This window comes from Aegilops tauschii, chromosome 3 (assembly GCF_002575655.3).
Source record: "Aegilops tauschii subsp. strangulata cultivar AL8/78 chromosome 3, Aet v6.0, whole genome shotgun sequence".
Taxonomy (NCBI): domain Eukaryota; kingdom Viridiplantae; phylum Streptophyta; class Magnoliopsida; order Poales; family Poaceae; genus Aegilops; species Aegilops tauschii.
This window is the reverse complement of record NC_053037.3, coordinates 475272046-475285062: the sequence shown is the minus strand read 5'-3', so window position 1 is coordinate 475285062 and position 13017 is coordinate 475272046. Positions and strand designations below refer to the sequence as shown.

At 39.6% G+C, this 13017-nt stretch overlaps 1 long non-coding RNA gene across 3 annotated transcripts; it reads right to left on the bottom strand.

Annotated features, from left to right (window-relative positions):
* Positions 1-2660: 2660 nt before the first annotated feature.
* On the bottom strand, positions 2661-12699 carry LOC120976851 (uncharacterized). Of its 3 annotated transcripts, none has more exons than XR_006672417.2 (5): positions 12539-12699; positions 11439-12161; positions 9046-11027; positions 6348-6592; positions 2661-3146 (listed from the first exon to the last, which is right to left on the bottom strand). It is a non-coding gene; the product is annotated as an uncharacterized lncRNA (long non-coding RNA). The 3 variants fall into 3 exon arrangements; XR_006672416.2 differs by having other exon boundaries at positions 9046-11552; positions 12044-12161; XR_006672415.2 differs by having other exon boundaries at positions 9046-12161.
* Positions 12700-13017: the final 318 nt, after the last annotated feature.

Here is a 13017-nt window from a genome sequence, read left to right as displayed (position 1 = left end):
TCATAGGATTTGGGTTTAGCGTCAGAGAATCAAAGTTTCAAATGCTACACCCCTCTTAATAGTACGGTGGTCCTATGACTCAATGAAGAGAAGAAGAACAATGAAATAAATGTTACATCTTCACTTCGTCTTTAATCTCCTTGGACGTAGTCATTTTCCTCAGATAGAGACCGAACCAATTGCTTCACTTCGGCAATTTTTGAGGGGTCACTCTTGTCATCATATTCTTCGGTGATAACCTTCGCTGCAACACAGGGAGATTATCTTCGTCGTTTGCATCAAATTCCTCGATATCTCAGGGACCTGTTACTGTGTGTACACTAGCAAACACATAAGTCCCATACTGTTTATGTCAACACACACCAAAACATAAGGGGCCTATCATTGCACCAACAACTTGCAAAAAAATTGTTTATTGGTGGTTGCAGAAGTACAAGGGAACAATAAACTTGTGTAGATTGTAAATCATGAAAACTAGCTTGGAAAGGGAAGACAACATGAATTACTCCAGCAGTAACAAGCTCATTCATTATTGGATCTTGAGCTCGTCAATCTAACCTCGGGCTCCGTACAACACTTCAGATTTTTTAAATGCGAACACAATAGACACCGAGAGTGAGGTCATTGCAAAGTGGTGACCGCTGGATCGAATCATGCCGGTAGCTTATTATTGATCCTTGTATATTTTTTCATGTGCAGAAAGCTGCTTAGGAGATCCAGTTCCTCACTATGGACCTAGTGAAGGTGAAGGACCAGTTGGGTTAGTTCAAGCTCAAGGTGCAGCGCCTTGATTAGAACGTCAGCATCGCCCCAGGTATGGCAGCTCAACCAACTTGTCTTCCTGTGTGATATATTCCTACTATCACTAACTTGTTTTTTATATCATTTTGCAGCGCTGGGAGGCGCATGACTGAGACAAAGGCACAGCTCCAAGCTGCTCAGCAGCAAGCCCAAGCTCCTCTGGAAGAAGCTCAACACTCCAAGGAGGAAGTTTAAAAGATGGTGCCCTACTCCAGAAGGAACAAGAGGCATGCCAAGCATCTCGAGAAGCAGCCACGTCGTCCAAGGCAACCTCAGCCGGCATAACAATATGACCAACTGAAGGTGGAGAGCGACACCGATGCCGAGAACCTCGAGAAGCAGGCCTTTGAGCTTAAGGAGTCCAGGCTACTCGAGGGAACTTAGCTTGAACATGAAATGGTAGCTAGTATGATGGGCTATCCAAATGCTTGCTACAACCTTGAATGGGGAATGGTAGCTATTATGTTGGTCCAGCTCAATGCTTGGCAATTTTATTTGGGCTAGATTACTAACTTTTTATTTAACTATATAATTGTCGGTGTGTTGCAATGGGGTGTAAACATTTTAGTAGATTAGCTCGTGATTACATGTCTATTATTACATTAGTGCGTTAACTTTTAGCAAATATTTTTGTACGCAATTGCCATGATTTACCTGCCATCTTATTGTTAAAGACTTATTTGGTAACAATTTACTGACTTACCAAAGAAAATGTCTTTAGGGGGGAGATTAGAGATGGGAGGCAAAATATTCTTATTATTAAGCATTTATTGGCAAGAATTTACTGACTTACCAAAGAATATTATTATTTGGGAGAAAAGCGAGAGGTGGGAGGAAAAAATCAAACGGGAGAAGGGAAGGCGGCATCATATATATAGGATGAAGGAGAGGGTGAAACCGGAACTTGTGTTCTTTTTTTTTGAGGAAACTACTTGTGTTCTTTTTAAGTAGTACATATTTGTTGGCCCATTCGAAGGCCCACGTACTCTAGGTCCATATTACTCATGGTCCAATCTCACTTGTTTTTAAAACTAGTAATTGTGTATGTGAAATGCACGTTAATATTAGGCAAGATATTAATTGTATTGTACATTAATATTGGTAAGATATAAAATACATGTGAATACTAGGTAGGACATAATCACTTGATCAACATTGATGTTGATATTAGGCATGATATTAGTAAGGAGGGGGTGCTAAACATGTGTAATGCTAAAAAGTGGACGGACGAAGATTGTTGGATAGACGAGGTTAAATGGATGAGATTTGTTGGATCTCCGCAACTCACTCTTTTCATATTGGTACAGTTTTATTTCATCAACATTGAATGTGCATTATGTGTTGCTAGCTCACCCTTACCCTATAAATCATCTAAAAATCTCATGGTTTTCATTGATGTTTATTTGTTCCCAATTATAGTGGTAAGTAGGTGGCATGCAATTAGTTATTTCTTCACAAAGCATACAATTTATGGCAGACCATTAAGGAATTCAAACACTTGTTTTATCTTATTGCTTGTCATGTTTGATTGCCGAAGAACTTACATTAGAGTAACTTGATGATTTGGTTTCCTAAACCAAAAGCATTAATGATTACCGAAGTATATGTAATGCAATCAGTCTATACTTGCGTCCTAGCTCATTGAGCCTGGCCCTTCTGCTTTATTGCATTACGAAATTAAGAAAGAAACACCATTTACGTACTAAAAGAAAGACCACATGCAAGGGTCAAGCATAGCGCCACGATGATATAATGTATCTCAATTAAGAACAAACAACAAACTGAAAACAGATTTCATTACACACACTACCAGTTGGAACATGTGCCACGCTATGCATCTATACTACACTTCACTGGCGTAGAATTGAGTTTGGTAGAAATATATTCAAAATGGCTTCCAAAGTCTTACATAGAAAATCGCTGCCATTCAACATAACAAGGTAAATCAAAAGCAACAATTTAGCTCCCCCAACTGCTACAACAACGATGAAATACAGAAAAGAAACACGATCACTAGACGACGCTCACAACAAGAAACAAAATTTCCCAAAGTAACATTTCCAAGAACCCTCCCCATCTCTTTAGCCACCGGCGAATAACTTTATTGCATCGATCTTGAAGTCATGTTGCCGACGGAGAAAGGGCAGTAGTAAACTACAGGGATGCCTCCACAGGTACTAGAAACCCTGAAACCACGTCTTGGTTCGCTGACAGCGCTGCCACCACCATAGGGTCAGCTTGCACCATCAAAGCCACTACCGACGCGAGAGACAATGGATCTGGCACCACGGGGTCAGCTGGCGCCGCTGGATCGAAGGCTAGCGGCGACGCTTCCACAGCTTCACCTACACAGGCATATGTAACAAACTTATCACTTCGGTCTATGGTACAAAATAATGCTCAGGCATGCATGTAACCTAAATTTTGTATGTACGCAACATACGAGTCATTAGCGGGCGTGCAACGTATGATTACCTAGCTGCACAACTTGCTGCTCTGGCGTGATGGGCTCCAGAAGTGGTGGAGATGACACGTTGGTGATGATGGCGCACTGGCATTTATCTGGAGCGTACAGTAGGGATGGTGACATCGGCTAGATCCTGTAGTGGGAATGCCCGAGGCCACTGTCATCTCATCCACGAGCAAGAAACGACCTGCGTGCGTCTGCGCCGTGGTGGTGAAGGTGATGGCGACCACATGGCTCTCATCCTAAGCGCACGGCAAGGATGGCAACCACGGCTGGAGCTATCAACACCGTCGTTGGAGGCCATCTCTCATTGGGTAGAAACCAGGGTGGAGCAAGGTATGCTTCAACAGGGAGTAGGTGAGTTCTTTGACCCGTGCTTTACCCATCTACTTATGCCGTGTGCATGTTGATATGGGGCGTTTCCCTAAGACCGAGGCCAACATGGGCCTTAGGTTTCTTTATTTTGAGGGTTTATTTGTTGTGATAAAAATGATTTTTTTAATTTAGTGTGAATCGATCAACCTTATCAATCCACTATATTTGGATGTGAAACTCATGAGATTTTTTTAACCTTTACACAGTTGACTCTCCTATGCGGTTGTTATGGATCGATAAGGTTGAAAGGTTCACACTAAATTCAAAAATATTTTTTCTCAAAAAAAATAAACCCTAAAAATGAAAGAAACCAAAGGCCTATGTTGGTGTCGGTCTTAGGGAAACGGCCCATGTCAACATGCGCACAGTATAAGTAGACGGTTAAAGCACGGGTCAAAGTACTCACCTACTCCCCATTCAAGCACCCCTAGCACCTCCCTGGTTTCTATCCAATGAGAGATGGCTTCCAACGACGGTGTCGATAGATCAAGCCGCATCCACCATCCTTACCATGCGCTTAGAATGAGATCCATGCGGTCGCCTTCACCTTCCCTTCCATGGCGCAGATGCACAGAAGTCATCGCTAGCTCTGTGGATGAGACGGTAGTGGCCTCGGGCATTCCAGCCACCATTGATGTCCTTATCGTGTGCTTTGGATAAATGCCAACACGCCATCATCACCACTGCCGCCGCCACCTCCAGAGCTCATCGTTCTAGAGCAGCAAGTTGTGCAGCCAGGTAAGCATATGTGCATGCTGCTAATGAATCCTCTGTTGTGTATGTACAAACTTTAGTTTACATGCATTCATGAGCATTCTTTCATACCACAGATCAAGGTGCTAAGTTTATTATGTGTGTGTGTGCATGTGGCAGGTGAAGATGTGGAAGCACCATCGCTAGCCTTGGCTTCAGCAGTGCCAACTAACCCCATGGTGGAGGATCCACCATCTCTCATGCTGGCAATGGCTTCACTGGTGCCAACTGACCCTATGGTGGCGGTGCCACCGTCGCTGAACCCGCACATGGCTTTGGGAGTTCTAATCCCCATGGAGGCATCCCCCTAGTTTACAACTACTCTTCCTCTCCGGCGGCAAGATGACTTGAAGATCAATACAATGAAGTTCTCCACCGAGGGCTGAGGAGATGGAGAGGGTTCTTGGTAATGTTACTTGGCAAAATTTGTTTTGTGATCTCTATCTAGGGATCGTGTTTCCTTTTTAGTATTCCATCGTTATTGTAGCATCTAGTTGGAGCCAAACAACTGCTTTTGATTTACCTTGGTATCTTGAATGCTGACGATGTTCTATGTAATACTTTGGACGACATTTTGAATAATTTTGAACCCAAAGAAACTTGACGTTGATGAAGCGTAGTATAGATGTGTAACGTGGCACATGTTCAAGCTGGCAGTGTGTGCAAATACATCTATTTTTAGTTTGATGTTTGTTTATATTAATTTAAAGACATTATACCGCTATGGCACTATGGTTGCACCCTTCCATATGGTCTTTCTTTTAGTATGTATGGTGTTCCCTTCTTAATTGCGTAATGTAATGAAATGGAAGGGCATGTCTCAATGAGCTGGGACACACCCATATACTGATTACATTACATATAGTTTCACAATCATTAATGCTTTTGGTTTATGAAACTAACCCATCAAGTTACCAACAAGTGTTTGAATTTTCCTAAATGGTTTGCCAAAAATCTTATGTTTTGTATAGAAATAATTAATTCCATGCCACCTAATTATCACTACAATTAGAAACAAATTAAACACCAATAAAACCATGAGATTTGTAGACGATTTCTAAGATCATCTAGCAATGCATAACGCACATTCAATGATGATGAATCAAATCTAAACAAATCAAAAGTGTTGCAGAGATCCAATAAATCTCATTCGCTTAGCAACATCTATGAAACAATCAAAGTCGCTCGAGTGTTGGGTGTTACACATGTTTAGCACCCTCCCCTAATTAATATGATGCCTAATCTCAACGTCAATTTTAATGAAGTAATTATATGCTACCTAATATTTACGTGTAGTTTATATCTAACCCAATATTAATGCAATACAATTAATATCTTGCCTAATATTAACAAGCATTGCATGTACACAATTCTGGTTTAAAAAAAGTGGCATTGGACCATGCGTAACATGGACCTGTAGTATGTGGGCCTTGGAATGGACCAATAGAATAATTTTTTTATTAATGTGCGGTCTAGACATACAACTAGTGATTTGTAGGCATCTAGCCCAGATAAATTGCCAAGCATTGAGTTATCCCAAGATAATAGCTACCATTACCCATTCATGATTGCAGCAAGCATTGGGATAACACATCATACTAGCTACCATTTCATGTTCATGGTTGCATGATATTAGTTTGGCTAGCAAAATTATTGTAAACTAACCAAGCATCATCCTCATTTAGTGCAGAAATCAAAATCAAGCTTCTTCCTACATATTAGTCCTATTATAGATATCTATACATGAAAATAACCAATTTGAACTCTTTTAAGTGCAAACGAGAAAGAACTAGAATATAAACTAATTTGACATGATGGGAGCAGATAAATATAATTTTAACAAGACGACCAAGCACGTGAATAAGAAAAGGAAGAGCAAAAGAATATAATTATAACAAGGCGACCAGACACATGAATAAGAAAACAAGATTAAACTCAAAGAAATACTCACCGGAGAATTGTAGTGGAATTTCTCTCGCCGTGAGGAGTTTATGGGCCAAAAATATATGATTTTGATGAAGAGATCCCCATGGACTTCTAGCTCCACTATAAATATACACAGTGTTGTCTGTGGCCCAGGAAAACACTTAATTCCTTGTGTTTGTATTGGATGCCAAATTCCTACCATATATTGACACATCGTGTCTTCTAGATGACCGCATCGGAGTGGATCTTCCAATATCCAACCATATGTACCTATGATATCGCAAAATAACACATATCATGTGCTAGATCAGTATGGATGCATCTGGAGCCAGTCGTTCATTTACTTGATACGTCAAGGATCCAAATATTTATACGGTACATGATAACTTGGCTCTGATGGGACCTAGATCCAGGTAGAATAAGCCACTTCTACGACAAATCTCGACAATCCCTAGTTTGATGGAAAGGATTCTAGATCTAAAAATAAACAAAATTTACTCATCTTGAGAGTTATAATAGGGGTGGTATCACACACATCCAGAGAAGAGATTATGATGATATGGGAGGATGTCATCGGTGCAACGGGAGGGGTTGAGCACCTATGGGCATTGCACGATAACTAGAGAAGTTAGAGATGTTTTGATGTCGTTCATGGAATGAGAACCGGGAATAGGGTTATATAAAGGGCTTGGGTGGGGAGGGGATGGCAGAAATGGTAATATGATTTGCTTGGGGGAGGGAGGAGACAATATATAGTGTGGGGCATCATATATTAATGAGTCCCTTCACGTTGGACAAACATGTGTATTATTTTTGCCAGAAATATGTGCAGTATTTCCATTGACAATAGTTGTCTCAACTACTAACGTCGCCGTGAGGAGTTTATGGGCTAAGAAAGTATAGGAAGACGACCAAAAGATCCTCATGGGTTGCTAGCTCCATCGTAAATGTAAACAGTTTTATCTATGGCCAAGAGAAACATATAAATCATGCCGTCTGTATCAGATGCCAACTCCCAACCATATATTAACGCATCGTGCCCTACAAATAACTGCATTAGAGTGGATATACCTAGATCCAGCCATACGCAACCGCGATATCTCAAAACAAACATATATCATGTGCTAGATCTATATAGATGCATCTATATCCAGTCATCTATTTACTTTGAATGGTTAGAATGTTCGGATACGTCAAGATCCAAACATTGATACAATACATCAGAACTTGACTCTGATGGGACCTAGATCCAGCTAGATTAAGCCACTTCTATGACAAATCTCGACAATCCCTCGTTTCATGGAAAGGAATCTAGATCTGGAAATCAACAAAAAATTACTCACCTTGAGAGTTGACACAAGGGTGATATCAATGAAAAATGATGGATGAGAGGGTATCTAGAGATGACACTTTGAGATTGGAGGATGTCGGCAGTGAAACAAAAGGGGTTGAGCACCTATGGCCATTGCACGATAACTTGACAAGTCGAAGATTTTTTTCATGCCGCTCATGGAAAGAGAACCGTGAATAGGGTTATATAAAAGGCTTGGGCTGGGAGGGGGGAGGCGAAACTGGTAAGATGATCTTCTCAGGGGAGGAGAGTAGGAAACAATATATTGTGTAGGCCATTGCATATTAACTAGTCTCTTTGGGTTCGAGATAGATAAGTGTATTATTTTTGCCAGCCATATGTGTAGTATTTCCATTGACAATAGTTTCTTGTACTAGTAACCTCACACTAGGAATTTTTCATTGGTAATCACCCCCATATTACAGTCCAGCAAATTATATAGCTCAACGTGCTATAGCGAGTCAAAGTTAAACATCACTATAATCTCTTGTGTTGGGCAATTGATGTTATGAATATGAAGTTCATGTTTATGAATTTAATCAATGTAAAATCTAACCCTTAAAAGTTAGGAGTTATTGAAACCTCATAGTTGTATTTATGAATAAACAAATTCATAGTTGTATATTTGATACATTTATTTATTGTTTCCAACACTTCATATAGTCGTCTGGATTCCTAGTCCACTTATACAAAATCCTCTCTATGTTCGACACTAAGTGTGCAACCATAACCCCTCGCATATTTTTCCAACTTGTGTGAAATATTTAGCCCGGTTAGTTGCCTTGGAATCCGTAGTTTTATATATTGGTGATAATCTATCATGTAAGCAATGAGAGTATTTTCTCACATGTACTACGAATGGGAAAATCCTAGTGTTGGTACGACTCCAAGCGATTATGTGTCTATGGGATTTTCACATTTATGGGACAAATGCTTAAGAAATGCTATTTGGGTGACCTTGTTGGCCCCAAGCTACAACTTTGACGAAAAAAGGGCTGGCCCAACATAATAGCTACCATTCCTCATTCATGGTTGTAGCAAGCATTGGGATAGCCCATCATACTAGTTACCATTTCATGTTCAAGGTTGCAAGATATTGGTTTGGCTGGGAAAACTATACTAAACTAACAAAGCATCATCCTCATGTTGTGCCAAATTCAAAATCAAGCATCTTCCTAAATATTGCTCCTCTTAGAAATATTTATACATGAAAAAAACAAATATGAACTCTCTTAAGTGAAAATGAGAATATAAACTAATGTGACATGATGGGAGCAGAAGAATGTAATTTTAACAAGGTGACACAACACGTGAATAAAAAAAGGAAGGGGAAAACAAGACTATCGGTGGACAAAGTAGAAGAAATACTCACAAGTGCATTATGGTGGAATTTCTGTCCCCATGAGGAGTTTGAAATATATGAATATGACAAAGATATCCCCATGGACTGCGAGCTCCACCATAAATGTAAAGGTGTTGCCTATGGCCAAGGAAAATGCATAATTCATGGTGTTAGTATTAGATGCCAACTTCCTACCAATATAGTGATGCATCATGCCCTCTAGATGACTGCATCGGAGTGGATCTACCTAGATCTGACCATATGTACCTGCGATATCGCAAAATCACATATATCATGTGCTAGATCTATATGGATGCTTTCAAATCCAGTCATATATTTACTTTGAATGGCTGGAATGTTCACATATGTCAAGATCCAAATGTTGATATGATACATCATAACTTGACTATGATTGGACCTAGATTCAGCTAGATTAAACCACTTGTACGGCAAATCTCAACAATCCCTACTTTTGTGGAGTGGATTCTAGATATCAAAACCAAGAAAATTTACTCAGCTCGAGAGTTGACACAGAGGTCATATCGATGAAGAATGATGGATGATAGGCGCATACAGAGATGAGATTATGAGATTGGAGGATGCCATTAGTGCAAGAAGAGGGGTTGAGCACCTATTGGGCATTGCATGACAGGTAGAGACGTCGGAGATGTTTTTTATATTGGTCATGAAAAGAGAATGTGGAATGGGGTAATATAAAAGGCTTTGGAGGGGGAGGGGAAGTAATAAATTGTAATATGCTTTGCTCGTGGGACAAGAGGAGAAAACAATATATATTGTGGGTCATTGTAGATTAAGTAGTCTCTTCGCGTTGGAGAGAGATATGTATATTATTTTTCCCAGACATTTGTGCAATATTTCCATTGGCAATAGTTGTCTCTACTACTAACGTCGCACTAGGAATTTTTGGTTGGTAATCAACACCATATTATATTCCAGCAAATTTTACCATTCAAATTGCTATAGCGAATCAAAGTTCCACATAACTGTAATCTCTTGTGCCGTCTAATTGATGTTAGAATATGAAGTTCATGTTTATGTATTTAATCAATGTAAAGTCTAACCCTTAAAATTTAGGAGTTACTGAAACATAATAGTTGTAGTTATGAATAACAAATTTCATAGTTTTATATTAGATTTATTTATTGTGTTTAATATGTTGTATAGTAGTCTTGTCTCCAAGTTCACTTATACAAAATCCTCTCTATGTTCGTCACTAAGTGTGCAACCTTAACAGTTCACATAATTTTCCAACTCGTGTGAAGTATTTACCCAGGTTAGTTGCCATGGAATCATTGGCTTTATATGTTGATGGTAGTCTATCCATGTAAGCAATGTGAGACTATTTCTCACATGTAGTCGTACATAGATGTGCGGAGGCGCAGAGCTACAAATTGAAAAATACTATTATTGCCACAACCTAGGTGATGATGTGTCAATGGGATTTTCACATTTACGGGCTAGATGCTTACAAAAATGCTATTTTGAGTGACCTTGTTGGCCCCAAGCTACAACTTTGACAACAGGAGGTATTGTACAACATAATAGCTAACATTCCCTATTCATGGTTCCGACAATCATTAGGATAGCCCACCATATTAACTACCATTTCATGTTCAAGGCCACAAGATTTGGCTGGCAAAAATATAGTGTACTAACCAAACATCATCCACATGTTGTGCAAAAATTAAAATCAAGCATGCCCCTAAATATTGATCCTCTTAGGGATACCTATACATGAAAGTAACCAGTTTGAACTATTCGAAGTGAAAACGCGAGAGAATTAGTATATAAACTACTATGACATGATAAGAGGATATGAATATAATTTAAACAAGATGGCGGAGCACGTAAATAAAAAAGGAAGGGGAAACAATATTATAAATAGATAAACTCGAAGAAATACTCGCCAGAGCATTGTAGTGTAATTTCTCTCGCTGTGAAGAGTTTGTGGGCCAAAATATATATGAAGATGATGAAGAGATCCCCATGGTCTGCAAGCTCCACCATAAAAGTAAACGATGTTGCCTATGGCAGAGGAAAATGCATAATTCATGGTGTCCGTATTAGATGCCAACTTCCTACCATATATTGGCGCATCATGCCCTCTAGATGATCGCATTAGAGTGGATCTTCCTAGATCCGACCTTATCTACCCGCGCTATCGCAAAATAACACATATCATGTCCTAGATCTGTATGGATGCATCCTGATCTAGTCGTATATTTAGATAGAATGGCTGGAATATTCAGATACATGAAGATCCAAACATTTATATGATACATCACAACTTGACTATGATGGGACCTGATCAAGCTAAATTAAGCCACTTCTATGACAAATCTCGACAATACCTGGTTTTGTGGAGAAGATTCCAGATCTAAAAACCAACAAAATTTACTCACCTTGAGAGTTGAAACAGGGGCGATGTCGATGAAGAACGGCGGATGAGATACACATCCAGAGATGATACTATGAGATTGGAGGATGTCATCGGTTCAATAAGAGAGTTTGAGCACCTATGGACATTGCACAATAACTAGAGAAGTCAAAGATGTTTTCATGTCGCTCGTGGAAAGACAACCGGGAATGGGGTTATATAAAAGGCTTGGGTGGAGTAGGGGAAGGCAAAAATGGTAAGTTGATTTTATTGGGGGAGGACAGGAGGAAAACATACATATACTGTGGGCTCTTGTATACTAAGTAGTCTCTTCGCATTGCAATATATTAGTTTTGCTAGCAAAACTATTGTAAACTAACCAAGCATCGTCCTCATGTTGTGCAAAAATCAAAATCAAGCATCTTCCAAAATATTGGCCCTCTTAGAGATATCTATACATGAAAATAACCAATTTGAACTCCTTGAAGTGAAAACAAGAGATAACTAGTATGTAAAATACAATAACATGACGGGAGGAGATGAATATAATTAACACAAGACAACACAACATGTAAATAAAAAAGGAAGGGGAAACAAGATTAGAAATGGATGAACTCAAAAAATACTCACCAGAGCATTATAGTGGAACTTCACTCGTCATGAGGAGTTTATGGGCCGGAAAATATATGAAGATGATTAAGAAATCCCCTTGAACTGCTAGCTCCACCATAAAATTAAAGGGTGTTGTCTGTGGCCAAGGAAAATGCATAATTCATGGTGTCCGTATTAGATGCCAACTTCCTACCATATATTGCCGCATCATGCCCTCTAGATGACCGCGTCAGAGTGGATCTTCCCAGATCCGGCCTTATGTACCCGCGATATCGCAAAATCACACATATAATGTGCTAGATCTGTATGGATGCACCCAGATCTAGTCGTATATTTACTTTGAATGGCTCGAATGTTCACATACATCAAGATCCAAACCTTGATACGATACATCATAACTTGACTATGATCGGACCTAGATCCAGCTAAATTAAGCCACTTCTATGACAAATCTCGACAATCCCTGGATTTGTGGAGAGGATTCTAGATCTGAAACCAACAAAATTTCCTCACCTTGATAATTGACGCAGGGGTGATATCCATGATGATTGATGGATGAGAGGCGCATCCAGAGATGAGACTATCAGATTGGAGGATGTCATCGGTGCAACAAGAGGGGTTGACCACCTACGGGCATTCCATGATAACTAGCGAACTCAGAGATATTTTTCATGTTGCTCATGGAAAGAGAACCGGGAATGGGGTTATATAGAAGGCTTGGGTGGGGGAGGGGAAGGCGAAAATGGTAAGATTATTTTCTTGGGGCAGGAGAGGAGGAAACAATATAAAGTGTGGGCCATTGCATATTGACTAGTTTCTTCGCATTGGAGACAGGTATGTATATTAATTTTGCCAGCCATATGTGAAGTATTTCCCATGGCAATAATTGTCTCTACTAATAATGTCACACTAGGAATTTTTGGTTGGTAATCACCCCCATATATTATATTCCACCAAATTTTACCGCTCAAAGTGCTATAGTGAATATAAGT